The sequence below is a fragment of the Labeo rohita genome, chromosome 22 (genome assembly GCF_022985175.1).
Source record: "Labeo rohita strain BAU-BD-2019 chromosome 22, IGBB_LRoh.1.0, whole genome shotgun sequence".
Taxonomy (NCBI): Eukaryota; Metazoa; Chordata; class Actinopteri; order Cypriniformes; family Cyprinidae; genus Labeo; species Labeo rohita.
The window spans coordinates 61,674,786-61,688,416 of record NC_066890.1 but is presented as its reverse complement, the minus strand read 5'-3'; the positions used below and the strand labels follow the sequence as shown (position 1 = coordinate 61,688,416).

Sequence of the window (13,631 nt, the reverse complement as noted above, 5' to 3'; positions counted from 1 at the left end):
TAATGAAACCCAGTGGCTCAGACAAAGAAGCTACAGTTGAAATTGTATGACACCTCATGTGATGTGTAGTTTATTATGCAATAAAAATCTTAATCATTAACAGGACAAAAAAAAGAATTATATGCATAATTCCAGACTTTTAACTACTAACAAAGTCAAAATATCCCAGGGACTCTCAAACAAGTTTATTTCAGACCAATAATCAGAAACACGCAAACATGTTTATTTAATCAAAAACAAAAGTCTTGTACATGCCAAGAACCCTTTTGTAACCCTTTTGGGAATGGTACTTGTTGTTAGGCCGTACACTTGTGCTGTTACCATTAATTAGAACAATGGATTATCTGCATAATTCAGTTGTTTCCATGACTCAAATACAATTAACCCCTTATTATAATATAATTAATGTCCTTATAAGCACAAGAATAAATGTTTCTACAATTTTTAATGGTAGTATGTGTGTGTGTTTGTGAAATTATGTGTGAAATTCACTCCATCTGCTTTGGACTCATTAAAAACCATTGAAAAAATTTAAATTATACTGCAGAAAGTGGCATGATCTTTACTAGACAGGACTCAGTAATCTCTGTTAAATCTGTTTAGTGACAGTGTTATAAAAGTGATGACTGACAGAGAAAATTTTTATGTTTGTTCTGCAGGTGTAAGAGGTACTGTAGTGAAGTCACTGTCAGTGATGGTGGGAGATTCAGTCACTCTATACACTGATGTTCCTGATATACAGAAATATGATGTGCTACGGTGGAGGTTTGAACAGCAGAAATTTCCTATAGCTAAAAGCAATAGAACGTGGAGGTTGGAACAGCAGAAATTTCCTATAGCTGAAATCAATAGAACGGCTGGAATCTTCAGCACATATGATGGTCCCGATGGGAGATTCAAAGACAGACTACAGCTGGATCATCGGACTGGATCTCTGACCATCAGGAACATTGGAACCATTCACTCTGGACATTATGAAGTTTACATCAGGAGCAGCAGCAGCAAACACACCATACACAGGTCATACACAGTGACTGTCAGTGGTGAGTAAATCAATGTAATAATGCATTTATTTAAATCATCAGCGCTGTGTGGGTAGTTTAGATGAAAATATGCATGTTTACACTCTATTAAATACATTTGTGGTGCTGTTAATTTAGTAACCGTTTTCCTCAAACTCTAGACTAGAGCATTATGCCGAATTTATGTTTTTTTATGCTTAGCTCTGTGAACTTTTTTGTACTACTTTTTAATAGCTCATTTTGTACATAATTCAGACAGATTCAAATAACTTTCTTAACTGACTCATTCATCAAACTCAGGCTCATGAAAACTACATGCCTGTGGTGACATTTTTGCAAAAATGATATTGCATTACAAATGTCCTGTTAGATCTGAAATGTGCCTTTTGACCAGTAGAATTTTAAAGTGCTCATATTATGCCATTTCAAAGATTTATAATATTGTTTTATGAGTCTCCTAAAACAAGTTTACATGTATGCAAGGTTAAAAAACACTTTAGTTTTCTCCAAAAATTAATTTCATTTTACCTAATTTCTAAATGATTCCTAAACGACTCGTGCAAAGCAGTTCGAAGAATCAGTCTCTCTAAACCCCGCCTTTCTGTGAGCCTTCACTGCTGTGATTGGTCAGATGGTGCAGTCCTTTATAATTGGTCTACCGCGTACAGCATGTCGGAGAACGAAACGCCCATTGCCGTAACTGAATGACAGCCCTGGAGACTTGTCAACACATAGAAAAGATGGCATCGATTTTACCTTACCAATTCAAACCGGAGTCTGAAGATGAGACGGCTGAAGTGGCTGATCGACAAGTTAGCACGGACTACCCTGTAAAGTGCTCGCAATTTGCTTATGTAACGAACCGGGCACACCTCTATGTTGTAAACTTCAACACTGTATAATGCATTAAGCGGCTTTCACACCGAACGCGGAAAGCGCTGCGCTGGCCGCTGGGTTCAGTTGAGCCCTTCAGAGCAGCGGCAAAAGTTAAACTCATTATGAACTTTGAGCGCGGCGTGCGCGCCTTGTGCGCCAGCAGTGCTCTCCGCTGCTTGTGCGCCTTGGTCAACACAGAAACAAGACGTCCTCACGTGGCGCAAGCAATTGAAATGAATGGGTTTCATAGGGCAGCGCTTTCAGCATTCAGTCTGAAAGCTGCTTTGTGCGCCATCCTTTATCATTACTCCAACTAATGAGACAGACAGACAGTCAAGCTGCATCAATCACACATTTTTAGACTACAGTGGGCCTACACCTGAACAACAGAACTACAGAAGGGTGAGTTAGCCGGTTAGCAAGACCTGTGCAGGGTTGTTACTCAACATAACATTCAAAACTACATATTTTGAACCAGGGCCGGTTCTAGACAGGCACATATGGGGGGGCAGTCAGAAATGTGAAGGGGGCATCATGTGTACACATCATGTTCGAGCACTGTTTTTTCCTTGTGCTTATAGTAACAGTATTTTCCTTGCTGAATTGTGTTGTTAGCTGTGTCCAAAGCCTGGAGAAGTGGATTGCACTTTGTCAGACCTCTACCTTCAGACCTGTCCAACTTGGGTGTCCCACTTGAAGACTAAGCTCCTGCTGGTATAGCTCTTAAGGTCACTGAGGCAATCCCTCAGGGGGGAAACTGAAAAATAAAAATTAAATAAATAAAACAAAATAGAATAAAATATCCTTAATCCAGATTTTATCAATAAACGACATAACATTTATCTTAGCTGGGTGGTCTAATTTTCAAAAACGTTAAACCTAAAGTAAGACTTAACACACTATAACTAGAATATTTACAAAACTGAAAGGTTGTCTTATGAATAATAATAAAAAAAACTATGTAAAAGCAGATGGGCTATAGAAAATGTAGCGCTCTTTTATCCCTTATTATAGAGACAGCGCCCTGAGTTTGTTTCACTTACTGTGTTTCTTCTTGTGACAGTCTATCCTTAAGGTTTCTCTACCTACTATATAGGTTACTTTGGGGGGGGGGGAATGAACAACTGTGATTGAAAAACTATAACCTATCTAAAAATAATGAGAACAGGTGTAGCCCCAACAATGGGTTAACTTCCCCTTTTTACATGCCCTCTACAATACAAGTTTCCCAATAATTCATGATTAAGTACCTGTAGTTTTAAACAATCACTCTAAGACCGTTTTTTTTTCATGAAGAACATGTATTGTCAAACAAATAGAGAAGGTAAAATAAAAGAAAACTACCTCAAACAAAGGTGTTCAAGTTTACAAAATAATCAGATAAACAAAATAAAATTCAGTCACGTTACTGTCTCTTTAAATTCGACCCTTTCCCAAAACCAACACAGTCTTTACACCCGTTGCAAGCTTGTATTCGTTGGGGCCCATCACTGAAGATCCAGTGGTTCTCAAAAATAAAACTGAACAAACTTGTACCTCAATCGGAATTGGTCTTTCCCTGTTTACCGTCCGACGATAGGAGCCAGAGGTGACGAAATGCAATGCAATGATGTTATCAGCGGCATCCCACGGGATGCACCCAAACTCGGAAAACCCCTCGATAGTATGGTGCGGAGCTACGATGCCGGTGACGCGTTTACTCCCTCGGGGCTGGAGGAACTCTGAACGTCACCTAGTAGCTCACAGCGCTATCCGGTTTTTCCGTGCGACGTCCTAAAGTTTTCTCAAACAAAAGTTTCCATAATCGCTCTGCCGTTGTCGTCTTCTGATTTAGCCAACGACACAGAACGGTTCAGGTTACTAAACACAGGCCGAGTTGTCCACCCGAACGTACAGCAAGGGGATACACACTATGGACTTAGAGCTGACAATCCCTGTTACCTCCCCTAAACGTTATAAATTAGTACCTGGCTTTCGTTCTGAAAGACCCTAATCTATTTGTACATATTCTCTTTCTTTTTTCACCTCAATGCTACCATTTTCTGACTCACGCTCTCTTCTCTTTTGCTTTCTTTTTTTAACTCCGCCCCCTTCCCTCTGACCCGGTCTATCATTCGTCACCGACAAGGTAAGAAACATACATTAATTTGAAAACAACATACAGTGTTTTTGTCTTAATATTCCAACAATATAGCTTATACTACAGCATATAATATTTAACAAATGACACCAAAAAAATAAAAAAAAAATATCTATATACTTTTTTTTTCTTCACTGTTACAAAAAGATCATATTATGTTTTTTTTATATATTTTTATTTTTTAGATTTTTTGTTATCTTTTTATAGTAAATGAACAGCTCTCTTCTCTCCAATCCACTCTACAATAACAGTCTCCTATTTTCCTTTGCAAAAACGTGGACTCATTGCTGTGCTTGTTGTAACTGAAAAACCGCTGCAGCTTCTTCAAAGTCTTTCCACTCCGTGACCGCGCTGAAATCCGACACAACACTACGTTAGCCTGCGTCTCATTTGCATACGGACGGTGACTGGATGTTTACCGAGGGCTCAGGGGAGGAGTGTGTGTGCGCGCGCGTGTGTGCGTGCGCTGCAGCCTGTAAATGAATACACACAGCGGAGGGACAGAGACATGAGGAAAATCTAATACCGTATTGTGTAGTGTCCCTTTTCGGCGGATTTTTCCAATACCGCAGATCATTTTGTCAACTTGTAATATATTCATTTTGTGAGTATATTAACATGTGCTTTCTCAAGTTTTCAAAATTTTGATTTGAGGGGGCAAGACATTTATTTGAGGGGGCGCTGCCCCCTCTTGCCCCTGCGTAGAGCCGGCCTCGTTTTGAACGATAGCTAGAAAATACAATCTTCGTAGCTTCATCTTTTGGAAGTGAATACAAAACAAATTTACTCACAGCTTAGAATACAGCGTCTTCTCAACATGACGTAAACCACGTGGAAATTTTACTGTGTTTGTGGGCGGGCAAGTTGTTCGCGGCGTAGAACGTGGGCGGACATTATGCAAATGTGTTACTTCGTGACCTGTGGCCGTAACAGAAAAAAATTCGAATTCCTGAGGACTCCTTTAGGCGTTTGTGAGCCGACTCTTTTTTTGATAGACAATAACTTTATGTATCGTGCACTGTCGGCTTCACAACTTTGCAGATAGTTTATGTTCACATACAGCTACATGACACACTGCATGAAAGGTCATATTTGAAAAGGCATAACAGGGGCACTTTAAGCAAACTTAAGCTGAGATTTAAATGAGCTTTATACACAACACTCAGTGAGATTTGATCACTAAAGTTATTGACAGTATTAAAATCCTTCTGTATGCTTTTGAATGATGTCTAAGTAGCTGTTCCTCAGTGTTCCATCATGTGTTGATACAGGTGAAATGAAGACAGTATTTGTGATGGAGGGATATTCTGTCACTCTACACACTGATACTCAAAAAAGAATGAACAATGTATAAAGTGGATGTTTGAAGACAATCTTATAGCTAACATCTCTGAAGAACAAACTTCTAGTTTTAGAGACAGACTGGAGCTGGATAGTCAGACTGGATCTCTGACCATGAGGAACACCAGTGTCAAAGACTCTGGACTGTATGAAATGATGCTCAATAACACAAAACGTTGTATAAAAAAGAGAATCACTGTTATTGTCACACCTGAGCCGATCAAATGTGAGTACCTTAAGTCTGTTAAATCTGTATCATGTCTTGTAATGATCTTATTAAAATCAGTCCTGTGTTCCCATCTAACACACACTGTAGCATACAGTAATACAGAACATAAACAGTGTCAATGAGAACATAATCACTGAAATTACAATGGATGCTCTCTCTTACTCTTTTGTGATTCTCCTTAAACAGAATCTGATTCATATTCACTATGTTTTAGCCAAGTGCAATTTGTCAAAGTGTTTAGTGTTATAGATCAGACTGACAAATTCACTTACACAAATGACTGTCTTTATCTGTTCCAAATTCAGGTCTGTCTCCAGGTGAAACAGCAGGAATATGTATTGGTGTTGGTATTCTGGTGGCTGCAGTTGTTGCTCTGATTTGCTGCTGCTGCTGCAAAACCTCTTTACTAAGAGGTTAACCAACAGGTATATATTATAGCTTATACAGCAAGAGGAAAACAATGAGCTGCATTGTGCTACAGTTGATTATAAATGTGTGTTAAAGGTTTCAGACTGTTTTAAACTTCAAACAGCTTGTGTGTGCTGGAAGCCAGCCATCTCATTTTGGTTTAGCAGGAAGTTTTTGTTAGCAGGGCACCACATTAGACCAGAGAATAACACTGGATTATAAAAGAAAAGGAAAATCGTTATTATAATTGTTGTTGTTGTTGATGATGATTATATGTTTTCTCCATTCTCTCTCTCTCTTCATCACACAGAGCTCCAAACCATCAGAGAAGCAGAGCTTGAAGAGAGTCCCTCTTCCCCTATCCCAGTCAACTTCTTGTTTAATTTCTGTTGAGCGAAGTGTATTCTGTGAATAAGAAGAAGTGGACATTTAATTTATGTGTGAATTTTAATTACTAAAACCGTGTAGGGAGATGGGTGCCAATTTATTTGGGTTTTACCCCCTTTCTAATTTTTTTTTTTTTTTTTTTTTTTTTTACTATGGGTTTTAATGGGTTTTACATTAGTCTGGTAGTAGGTTAAGACAACTTTAATTTTTCTTTAATTTGGCTTTCTTTTGTTAGGGAATTTATGTTGCTTAAACCCTTTAGGAAGTTTTTGAATGATTGTTATTGTCCTTATGATCTGGTTATTTAAGTTGGTTTCCTGTTTACAGATCTTTTATTTACTTTATTGGCTCTCCTTTTAAGTCTTCAAATAAAACCACTTGACTTGATAAAATATCCCTGGTATTCATTCTCCCCTTATTCTATGGTGTTAGTCGATGTGATGTTTGCGTAAACTAGAGCTGGGATAGAAGAAAAGATTTGTGAGCGTTATCAGATTCGAGCATAGAATAAATAGGTTAGAATAAACGCGAAACACACGTGATCGTTGTCATGCGGTGAATCTGGCCAATCGTGAAACAGCCGTGTCATCATCAAGGGCAAGTTCAAGCTCAAACCGGTGCCCAGCGTTTTGCTATACGGTTTCCGGGTTGAACGTTAGTTTCCTGGAAATGGTGTGCAACGGGGTTTGAGACACCTTTTCTGTTGTTTGGTGTGTGTGTCAAAAATGTCAACCCAATCAACTGCAACATGTACAGGTGCTGGTCATACAATTAGAATATCTTCAAAAAGTTGATTTATTTCACTAATTCCATTCAAGAAGTGAAACTTGTATAATGTATACATTCATTCCACACAGACTGATATATTTCAAGAGATTATTTCTTTTAATTCTGATGATTATAACTAACAACTAATGAAAACCCCAAATTCAGTATCTCAGAAAATTAGAATATTGTGAAAAGGTTCAGTATTGAAGACACCTGGTGCCACACTCTAATCAGCTAATTAACTCAAAACACCTCCAAAGGCCTTTAAATGGTCTCTCAGTCTAGTTCTGTAGGCTATGGGGAAGACTGCTATTTGACAGTTGTCCAAAAGACGACCATTGACACCTTGCACAAGGAGGGCAAGACACAAAAGGTCACTGCAAAAGAGGCTGGCTGTTCACAGAGCTCCGTGGCAAAGGCAAAGGGAAGGAAAAGATGTGGTAGAAAAAAGTGTACAAGCAATAGGGATAACCGCACCCTGGAGAGAATTGTGAAACAAAACCCATTCAAAAATGTGGGGGAGATTCACAAAGAGTGGACGGCAGCTGGAGTCAGTGCTTCAAGAACCACTACGCACAGACGTATACGAGACATGGGTTTCAGCTGTCGCATTCCTTGTGTCAAGACACTCTTGAACAACAGACAGCATCAGAAGCGTCTCGCCTGGGCTAAAGACAAAAAGGACTGGACTGCTGCTGAGTGGTCCAAAGTTATGTTCTCTGATGAAAGTAAATTTTGCATTTCCTTTGGAAATCAGGGTCCCAGAGTCTGGAGGAAGAGAGGAGAGGTACAGAATCCACGTTGCTTGAGGTCCAGTGTAAAGTTTCCACGATCAGTGATGGTTTGGGGTGCCATGTCATCTGCTGGTGTTGGTCCACTGTGTTTTCTGAGGTCCAAGGTCAACGCAGCTGTATACCAGGACGTTTTAGAGCACTTCATGCTTCCTGCTGATGACCAACTTTATGAAGATGCAGATTTCATTTTCCAACAGGACTTGGCACCTGCACACTGTGCCAAAGCTACCAGTACCTGGTTTAATGACCATGGTATCCCTGTTCTTAATTGGCCAGCAAACTCGCCTGACCTTAACCCCATAAAAAATCTATGGGGTATTGTGAAGAGGAAGATGCGATATGCCAGACCCAACAATGCAGAAGAGCTGAAGGCCACTATCAGAGCAACCTGGGCTCTCATAACACCTGAGCAGTGCCACAGACTGATCGACTCCATGCCACGCCGCATTGCTGCAGTAATTCAGGCAAAAGGAGCCCCAACTAGGTATTGAGTGCTGTACATGCACATACTTTTCATGTTCATACTTTTCAGTTGGCCAAGATTTCTAAAAATCCTTTCTTTGTGTTGGTCCTAAGTAATATTCTAATTTTCTGAGATACTGAATTTGGGGTTTGCGGTCACGTCGCTATACTGGAAGCATTTCTGTTTTAAACCATGAAGGCGAGCCAATGGAAATCAAACTTTACGCAATATGCCGGTGAACGTCTTAACTTCAGTTTTAACTTTGCAGCCCACTTCAGAAATACTGCAAAATAATGATAATAACGCGACTAAACAAAACGAAATAACGTTATAACATTTCGTTTTGTCTCCTTTTGGTCAACGACAATGAAGAGACATTTTAGCATAGTTTTTATTTTGGAAACCACATTTAGTCTCGTTTTTATTCGTCAACAATATTGCATTATACATTTAATTATAGTCATCGTCACACGACCAGCATTTACGTTGCGTCTGTACTGGTTTTTGTCACGTGATAAAGGTTCGTTGACGACGATATTTAGTCATAATTTTCGTTGACGAAAGCAACACTAAACGCAGCCCACTTAGACCGCTACTGAACGACTACATTATACGTCTAATAGACAGTGAATATGGGCCCAGGCTAAAACAAGACTGAATTTGGGCTGTCATTGAAAATTTAATAGACGTCTAACCATAGCCCAATAATAGACTAGTCATCAAAAGACAGCTAATGAATGCCTACATATACATCTACGCAACAAAATGGCCATCTAGCGAAACAAACTACACTATACAGCTTTTAGAAGAAAAATAACATTAACAACTGCAACAAATGCAAAAATAAAAAAAATATTATAAATACATTACACTTAAATTATCACACTTAACATTAAAACATCACGGATAAATGACAACATAAAAAAATACTTACTTTACTTAAGTTTTACTTGTTTACTTATTTTAACAAATAAAATGACCAACAGTGAACTCAAAGGAAATTACTGATTATTGTTTTTATTTCTTGTATAAAATGCTTCACTAGTGCATCCTTCAAGTACAACTCTGTTGCTGCCGGGAGGTTGGTCATCACTGCATCTGCCAAATAAGGGAAAAAAAAAAAAAAAAAAAAAAAAAAAAGAACGTTTTTTACTTTACAGTTTTTCTGAAATGCTAAAGCACATTTTTGGAAACCATCATTCATTTTCTCAAAACCTCAAACACAAATCCAAATATTCAAACTAAATTCACAGAACCCCTAACTCTTCTGGCAAAATCAAACAATCGCATCAAAACCATTCCACCTTTACTCAAAATCAAACAAACAGTGTTGGGAGTAAAGCATTACAAAAGTAATAATATTACAGTAGTAAAAAAAAAAATCCGCGTGTAAAATAGTTTGTGTATTTCCTGTTGCTGGAATTCGATGACTGTCGAAACGGATTCTACATGTGTGAGATGGACACACTCCCGTTTAGTAATTTCGTCAGAGAAAAGAATAAGAATGCATAATCAATTGTAATCTATGTGCGACACCACACTCTCAACAAGGAGAAATAGCACGAATAACTTCTGGAAACACCTGGACTGGTGCCACTAACGCTAAGCTAACGGAGAGAGAGAGAGAGACCGCTGCGGGGTCGGAGAAGAGAAAGAATGCGGCGGACGAGCGCAGAGAAGCAACCAAAATTAAGTTCAACTAAAAATAACAAAACCTGTTTTTATCAAATCACAGTCTATATATCAAATGAATGAATATGTGAAATATATTTAACTTAAATTGCCTAATTAAAAAAATAACAAACCGAAAGTAAAAGACTAAGTGACATATGCTGCTGAGTTTGGATCATGTTTGTGTGGCGCGGCGCTCGTCGAAAGTTCACGGAAAGAAAAACGAGATGACAGAAATAAAAGTAAACACGCTGCAGTTTCGAAAGATCTGTATGACCAAAAATGACTAAGTATTTTTTTGTTGTTTGTTTCCCCTGTTCGATCGCGCCGGCGCCTCACGCACACACAATCATTGCAAACGTTGCAGCCTGTTCATTATCAGAATAAAGTACAGTCAACCAAACATACAGACTGATTAATTAAAAAAGTGCGTAGGCTACTGCCTAGTACAATCCGTGCCGTTCAGTCTGAGGCCGGACCAAACACATATTTGCTCATGTAATGATGTTTTTAAGTACAAAGCCTGGTTTACTAATAAACAGGGTTGGGGAAAGTTATTTTTAAAAGTAATGCATTACAATTTTGCGCTACTCCTTAAAAAAGTAACTAATTACGTTGCTTAGTTACTTTTTGTGGAAAGTAATGTGTTGCGTTACTTTTGCGTTACTTTTAAAATCAGGCCAGGGCTTGCTTCTTTGTTTTTAATATAAAACAATTCTAATGTAAAAGCCCTTTTACACCAAAAGTGAAATTAATTCACCTCAGACTAAAAGAAAAGTAAATTTATGCAGGAGATCACTTTTCAGCTATAAAAAAAGAAGCATGAAGAATGCATGGTGGTGGCATTCCAAGGGCTGCAACAACAGTAGTCAGTGATGAAATTCGTGCCACTATCATTGACCATGTAATCAACCATGGTCTTTCACTAAGAGAGGCTGGTGAAAGAGTGCAGCCCAATTTGAGGCAGTCAACGGTTGCCTCCATTATATGCATCTTTCAACAAACCAACAGGTAAGTATTGCATTTTACATGGATTGTTTCTATTCTCGCTTGACATGTCAATATGGTCATCCAGTAATGCATATGTTAAATTTTTTGTCCCTCTAAAGAATGCAATGTCTTCCACCCTCTGGGGGAAGAGGAAAGCTCCTCAGTAATGATCAAGAGCTTGCCATTGTAGAAATGGTTGTTGCAAATAATGCAATAAAACTACATGAAATTCAAACTAGAATTATGGCGGACCATGAGATATTTGACAATATTGACAGCATCAGCCTCACAACCATTACGCAGACATTGTCCAAACACAGAGTGCGGATGAAGCAGCTCTAGACTGTTCTCTTTGAGAGGAACAGTGAGAGAGTCAAGGAGCTACGACGACAATATGTCCAGGTATAGTGTATTGAATTGTCTGAACTCATTCAGACACAAGACAGCGGTCCCTCTCAAAACATTTCAGAGGCTCCTAGGGCATATGGCAGCTGCAGTCGCGGTGACGCCGCTGGGCTTGCTTCATATGAGACCACTTCAGCATTGGTTACACGATCGAGTCCCGAGATGGGCATGGCACCGTGGCACACTCCGGATTTGGCGTTTCCCTGCAGTGTCGCCATCTGTTCAGCCCGTGGTCAGACCCGGCCTTTCTTCAGGCCGGAGTCCCTCTGGGACAAGTCTCCAGGCATCTTGTGGTTTACACGGATGCCTCTTCCACAGGTTGGGGTGCTGTATGCAACGGGCAAGCAGCCTCGGGCTCCTGGACAGGACCTCGACTGCAATGGCATGTCAATTGCCTAGAGTTGTTGGCTGTGCTTCTTGCGCTGCGTCGCTTCCGACCGATGCTGCGCCAAAAGCACATGCTTGTTCGCACCGACAGCACTGCGACCGTAGCCTATATCAACCACCAAGGTGGTCTTCGCTCCCGTCGCATGTCACAGCTCACCCGCCATCTGCTCCTGTGGAGTCAGAAGTGGCTGAAATCGCTATGTGCCGTTCACATTCCAGGAGAACTCAACCGTGCAGCCGACCAGCTCTCACGGCAGTCCATCCATCCTGGAGAATGGCGACTCCACCCCCAGGTAGTCCAGCTGATTTGGAGCCATTTCGGCGAAGCCCAGATAGATCTGTTTGCTTCCCCCGAATCCTCCCACTGCCAGCTGTTTTACTCCCTCAGCGAGGCTCCCCTTGGCAGGGATGCGCTGGCACACAGCTGGCCTCCGGGGTCCAAGTACGCCTTTCCCCCAGTGAGCCTCCTTGCACAGACACTGTGCAAGATCAGGGAGGACGAGGAGCAGGTTCTGCTGGTTGCGCCATACTGGCCCACCCGGACCTGGTTTCCAGACCTCATTTCATTTGCGGCAGCCCCTCCCTGGAAGATCCCCTTGAGGAGAGACCTTCTTTCTCAGGGGATGGGCACAGTTTGGCACCCGCGTCCCGACCTATGGAACCTGCACGTCTGGCTCCTGGACAGGACGCATCAGACCTCTCCGGCCTTTCACAGGCCATGATAGATACTATCACTCAGTCTAGAGCTCCCTCTACAAGGCAGGCCTATGCACTGAGATGGGGTCTGTTCGTTGACTGGTGCTCCTCTCGCGGAGAGGACCCACAGAGATGTCCGATTGCAGTAGTGCTTTCCTTCCTGCAGGAGAAGTTGGAGCGCAGGCTGTCCCCTTCGACTCTCAAAGTGTACATTGCTGCCATCGCAGCCTATCACGATGCAGTGGATGGAGCATCCCTTGGTAAGCACCAACTGGTCGTGAGGTTCCTTAGAGGTGCGAGAAGGGTTAATCCCCCTAGACCGCACCACGTACCCTCTTGGGATCTCTACGTCACCCTCCAGGGTCTACTGGAGGCCCCATTTGAGCCACTCGCGTCAGTAGAGCTGAAATATCTGTCTCTTAAGACAGCGCTCCTGACCGCGCTGGCTTCCATCAAGAGGGTAGGGGACCTACAAGCCTCCTCTGTCGACGAAGAGTGCCTGGAATTCAGGCCCGGCGATTCTCACGTCATTCTGAGACCCCGGCCTGGCTATGTGCCCAAGGTTCCCACCACGCCTTTCCATGATCAGGTGGTGAACCTGCAAGCTCTGCCCCTGGAGGAGGCAGACCCGGCCTCTGCACTTCTGTGTCCAGTCCGCGCCCTCCGTATATATGTGGACCGCACTCGGCACTTCAGACGCACCAAGCAGCACTTTGTCTGCTTTGGAGGTCAGCAGAAAGGGAATGCTGTCTCCAAACAGAGGTTGGCCCATTGGGTGGTAGATGCCATCTCCCTGTCATATCAAAACCAGGGAGAGCCATGCCCCTTAGGTGTTCATGCCCACTTCAGAAGGAGTGTTGCCTCATCCTATGCGTTGGCTCATGGCACCTCACTAGCAGATATCTGTAGAGCTGCGGGCTGGGTGACACCTAATACCTTCGCTAGGTTCTACAACCTTCGCGTTGAGGCCGTGTCCTCCCGTGTCTTAACATAAGACATCAGGTAAGCGGGAGACCGGCTGGTGTCGGCTTGCTGCTCCACTCCTATGGGCTCT

The 13,631-nt window shown here is 41.6% G+C and overlaps 1 long non-coding RNA gene across 1 annotated transcript; it reads left to right on the top strand.

The window, feature by feature from the left end:
* Nucleotides 1–5,207: 5,207 nt before the first annotated feature.
* Nucleotides 5,208–6,694, top strand: LOC127153313 (uncharacterized). Its single transcript, XR_007825247.1, has 3 exons — nucleotides 5,208–5,605; nucleotides 5,914–6,033; nucleotides 6,327–6,694. It is a non-coding gene; the product is annotated as an uncharacterized LOC127153313 (long non-coding RNA).
* The last annotated feature ends 6,937 nt before the right edge of the window (nucleotides 6,695–13,631 follow it).